Source organism: Lolium perenne, chromosome 5 (genome assembly GCF_019359855.2).
Source record: "Lolium perenne isolate Kyuss_39 chromosome 5, Kyuss_2.0, whole genome shotgun sequence".
NCBI lineage: Eukaryota > Viridiplantae > Streptophyta > Magnoliopsida > Poales > Poaceae > Lolium > Lolium perenne.
In genome coordinates this window covers 173,720,857-173,726,484 of record NC_067248.2, presented here as the reverse complement: position 1 = coordinate 173,726,484, position 5,628 = coordinate 173,720,857, and the positions used below count along the sequence as shown (strand labels likewise).

The window sequence follows — 5,628 nt, the reverse complement described above, 5'->3', positions numbered from 1 at the left end:
ACCAATACGACTTCTCTTCATGCTAGACTTCATAAGATCGATCGAGTTTATGGTTAAGGGGTAGATACATGATTTGTCTGGTTTGAACACATGTCTAAACCTTGTTTACCAACTTGAATGCTTTCTATATGACATAAGAAGACTATGTGCTTTTGTTTTTCATTCTTCTATTTTTTTTGAATTTTATGCCCATTTGAATCTTGGTCAAATCCTAGGTTTGACCAGGATTTAAACAAGTATAAAATATGAAAACGAAAGGGTAAGCTTGGATCCTTCTTAGTCACCCTAATATGTACCATTTTTTGGGAAGTTTTTGAAATTTTCATGTTTGAAACCCAAAACCACTTCTCTTCATGATTGACTTCATAATTAAGACAGAGTTTAAGGTTAGGGGCAGATATATACATGATTATCTGGTTTGAATATGTCTAGACCTTGTTTATCAACTTTAATGCTTACTATATGACATAAGAATGCTATGTGCTTTGGTTTATCATTCTTTTGGTTTTTTCCTGAATTTTTATGCCCATTTGAATCTTGGTTAAATCCTGGGTTCGACAAAGATTTAAACAAGTTTACACTACAAGAAATGTGTTAACTAATGACCTTCTGACAATGACCACATATATATTGGTCATAACTCTACGACCATTTTGCAGCAATTGGTCGTAGGCCGTATGGGAGGGTCCAAACCCTAATTTTCTACGACCTTTCTAGTTAGGAAGGTCATAGTTTTCTGAGAAGAATTGGTCATAGTGAAAATGATATGATCCACGACCTTAATTCTGGCCAACGACGACCAATTTTCATGGTCATACCATCTATAAGATTCTTAGCACTGATGACTAGACTGACACTTAATTACTTTATTTTATGAAGTTGCTTTCTTATTCCATTAGTGGTATGAGTTGCTGAAAAATATTATTCTTTCTACACATTTAACACTAGGTGAACCTCTTATTATTATAATTATTACTACCATGTATTTAGTTTTATTTTTTAGACGCTTGGTAGAAATCTTGTATTTACCTTTATTTTTTAGAAACTTGGTAGGAATCTTATATGGTTGTAATGTGCGAGTTGACCAAAAACGGAGTATGAGCAACACGGGCGCGGCATCCGAGAATTTAGACACGCAACGCGCGCGGCATCCGAGAATTTAGACACGCGACGCGGCAGCCCGAGCCCCAAATACCCCCCTCATTTCCTCCTCGCGCCGCCACACTCCTTCCTCCGCGCACGGAGTCGCTAACCCTAATCTCCGCGCACGGAGTCGCTAACCCTAATCTCCGCGCACGGAGTCGCTAACCCTAGTCCCCATCACCAGTTCGATCTCTCCCGCTCCACAGCCATTGCCTAGCCCCCACCTCTCCGTGGCCTTCCACCACCACCGCGCCGCCATTGCCTAGCCCCCACCACTACGCCGCCCTGGACTCCCCCCACCACCACCGCGCCGCCATGGCACCAAGGTCGGAAGCACCCATGCAAATCTGAGATGTGGCGGTGCTTGCAAGCTCGGACGATGTCGTTCGCGAACGGTGGCGCTCGTAATTCCATCCGCCCCACGGCCTCGTGCGACTCCGCGAGATCCAGATCTGGGCGGTAGCTGTCGTCCGCCGCGGGCTCCCTCATGGTCGCGTTCGCCTTCGCTACCTTGATAAGTCGATGTCAGGGGCGCGTCGTCACCATGATTCAGAATCTGCAGGCCGTCACCATGCACCAGGATCTCGCCACCGTGCTCCGTGGATCACCAACATCGACGTGAGTCATAACTGAACTCCCCTTTCCAGATCCTCTCTGTCCGTGGGTGATAATTAGGGATTGGAATTTGGTTTGCACACAGGAAGTCTGGAAATTGATCCGTAGTTTAGTTGTGTAGACATGCTGTATAAAACGTTTTCAGGTTACTCGAACAGTCCTCTGGTAGCTACTGCTTTGCCTTGCTGATCAGTTTCAGGTTATTAGTTCTTCGACATGACCTGTAATAAGTTAACCGATAGTTAGCTAGTTATTTGAATGGTGGTTACGTGAGCTTATTGCTTCTCACGATGAAAAGAAACAAAGTTTCTATGATTCTCTGTAAGAGTTACTAAAAAAATTAATGCATGTGCTTGATAACTAAAACATGAAACCAACTGTTAAAATGAATCATTCATGATAGCAAGTCTCCTACCCAACCATTGGATCGGTACACTGATAGGCAGATGACTAGTTGTTATTGTTTTCTTTTTCTAGGCCAGTAGCTCATATTTCCCCAAGAGAGATATACGGAGTTCTACAACAATCTTGTCATTCATAGATACTTTTCTGCATGATGTTGTCTTCTGAAATTGCTACGCAGCTACTGAATTACAGATGAAAGAATGCTGCCATTGATGTTAATGTCCTAAGTAGATGAAAGAAAATCAACTTTGTCTTGAAAGAAAAAGATGCATAGATTCCACTATTCCTGCTGATGTGCTTTGTTTATGCTGTGATAGTAGATCATTTGTTTGAAATTAGATGATATAAAAGCGTCGACTGACATAAAGTATGTATTTTATTGAGGTAAAGTCGATTAGTCTGCTTATTATGATTTCTGCAAGTATATATTTCTCCCCCGTTGCATCAACACTCTGTTCACTGCTCCTAAAATTTAAAAAATACCTAGTACATGTTGCTATGAGTGCTCATCCTCCGGCTACTATATGTACATGCCATGTAGTAGTGAGTAGTGACCCTTGCAGAATTATGCCCCTAGTGTGATGTGGTGGAGCGATGGGTGGCGGACACTGCATATTAAGTTCTGCTCTTACTCTGAAAATCTACAACCTTTTCAATAGGTTTGTCCATAATCTGCTTTTGTTTAGTGATGATCACAGATTCACATGTGTCCTAAAAGAAGGCAGACGATGGTCTATTCTGCTACAATTATAGAGCAAATTGATGAACATATGAAACTTTCGCTAAACAAACAAACTTCGTCTTGAAGCCGATCCATCGCTGAACCGCCCTGCTGTTGCTGCAACATTGACTGAAGAGTATGCTCTTTCTCATCCCTCTCTTGATTGTTCTTTTTTGTTCTCTCACATGTTCAATATTTTCGATAGGCTGTCTTGTGATTAACAGCATTTCCATTAGCTCAATATTTGTCTATTGCCAGAACTATATATAATTTACTCATTCTCATTATTCTCCATTTCTTACAGGGTAGTTAGAATAAGATGACCATGTCAACCAAATCAAGCTGTTCTGCTTGCTTTCCGTTTGAAGACATTCAAGGAAAGAGTAATCATTTTTAGGTTGGTGTTCTGCGACATGGTCCCACTTTAAGTTTCTGCATGTTCTGTAGTTTCATTTTCTTGGGAGTACAGTAGAGATAGCTGAGCTTTACTACTTCTGATAATCAAAGCATGTTCAAGATAAACAAGTGTAGTGAACAGTGCATGTGTCTAACAGTGCATGTATCTAATCTAACTTACTGTTTTTTTTTGTATTGCTCATACATTAGCAAGAAATTGTATAGCTCATACATTACATGAATAATCCATCAACATACAGTTTGTGCCATATCCATTTGAGTGCTTTACAAATGCCACAGATCTAGCTTCAGTATGTGGTAGTTAGTTCCTGGTAGTATATTAAATTCAGATGATAAATTTTTTCTTACGTATACTTGTAGTCTATTTCTTTGTACGTGAGTTTACAGTAGTCTGATATGGCTGCTTGTTTGCGGGCGGTGTAGGATGAGCAGTGAGCTGTAGTTGAACAATCTGGAGCTGGGGAACTTCAACGACAAGATCAAGAAGAACTAGGTGAAGATCAACCTTAAGAACTAGCTAACATTGCCAACATTGTCTAGGTTCATTCCTTGCTTTCTCATAAGTTTAAGTGTCTATTGCTATCTGTGTTTGTTGGTTAGAATGATTCGGGCATGTGTACTGTAGGAACCATGGATGTACTATGTTTTCTAAATGGTATGTTTGTTGTTTGGGTATTTTGTTCCATGAAACCAAATGTCCTGATATCTCTAAGTGTATTTTCTACTTCCATAACACTATATTTTTTCATGGACACTAATCCTGTTTGTTAGAAGATTATTGTTTATCAACCATGCATTTGTTTGTTAGCAGATTATTATTCATCAACCATGCATTTAGATTTCCCCTCCGTCCTCTCTGAGCATGACAAGTTGCTCGCCAAGGTGACCAAGAAGCATAAGTCTTGTTTGGTTTTGGCTTAACAATACACATAACTCTTGTTTCAAGATGCTAGTGCATAGCCATACATGCATGAAATAGTATATATAATTATTGGTATATTCTGAGAAGTAATATGATCCGAGGTACTTGCTACTCATAGTTATATTGATGCAGATGAGACTTCACTATGCGCAGCCCGGGCCCTCCTTCTGTCAACCCCTGTTCTATCGCCCTACTGGCAAGCAACAAGGTGAGGCTATTCTGTCCATTTCCCTGTTAGAGTACTAGAGATGCATAATCTGTAACATTTGCTCTTTTGGAGTTGTGTTGTTTGCACAACATGGAAACAATAAACTGAATCACATTTAGTTGTCTTTGCAACTGCATAAAGTAAAGAAACATAGGAGAAAGTCTAAAAGAGATATTCTATTGCCAAACATCTGCTGAAGTGGTTTCAATGAGGTCATCTGATCCCTCCCCTCTCTGAATCTATGTCATATATGCAGTCCATCTTCTACAATAATTTTCTTTGAACACAGGTAAGAGGTATAATTGATGTGATCTTGAATCTGAAATACTTTGCAGGTCGTTGTTAAGTTAAGAAAAATGTGCAGCAATAAAAAATATGTGAACTAGCTTACTCTCATCTGACTACTTTTGTGGCCCTGCCATTTGTCTCACTTTCCTATCATATTGTCATTTATCTGTATTAGGAAATCATTCAGGATGTGAACGGGGGTTTGGAGATAGCTGTTGTGACAAAGGATGGGAAGATGCGTGAAGATGGTGCACTGCAGTTTTTAGTTGATAAGGTCATCATCTTTTGATGCCTGTGTGTATATAACTGTTCTTGGTTTCTGCTGTAACTTAATGTGTGATGTCGCTACTAATTTTCTGTATATATTGAATGAATCATTTCTGGAATTAATTTGATGGAACTGTGTTGTCGACACAAAAAAAAATGAAAAATCTAAAACTGGAATACCCACCTGACTACTGGACCAATTGTGAAAAAAAAAACGAAAAACTGAAATTGGTGGGCTGAAAACGCAACAAGAAGAAAATAAAAAGGGCCCATGAAGCCGACAAAAAATATCAGATTTTTTCTTTATAATAGGCTGAATTGTTGGGCTAGGCCCATGACAAGCACCGAACTGGACTGGGCTGATTTTAATCCACAACCATTTGCCTTGGTCATAGATCTTCCACGTAGGATTTGCCACGTCAGATCTGACGTGGACAAGACAGATTACCTGTGACCACAATATTGGTCGTAGAATCCATGACCATCGATTTTGGTCATACTCCTCTACGACCAATCAAAACAAAAGGTCGTTGTGATCCGTTAGTGACGCTCAACTGTCGACCAACTGTTATTGGTCATAACAAGGTCATTAATGGTGGACAATGACCATCTATTGACCAATATGGAGGGTCGCAAGTTAGC

General features: G+C 39.9%; 1 long non-coding RNA gene across 2 annotated transcripts; it reads left to right on the top strand.

Moving 5' to 3' along the window:
- Positions 1-1,505: 1,505 nt before the first annotated feature.
- LOC127300652 (uncharacterized) lies at positions 1,506-5,083 on the top strand. 2 transcript variants are annotated; one of them, XR_007851453.2, is made up of 6 exons: positions 1,506-1,761; positions 2,850-3,020; positions 3,189-3,281; positions 3,725-3,794; positions 4,356-4,431; positions 4,895-5,083. It is a non-coding gene; the product is annotated as an uncharacterized lncRNA (long non-coding RNA). The 2 variants fall into 2 exon arrangements; XR_011745288.1 differs by lacking the exons at positions 4,356-4,431; positions 4,895-5,083 and having other exon boundaries at positions 3,725-3,944.
- The last annotated feature ends 545 nt before the right edge of the window (positions 5,084-5,628 follow it).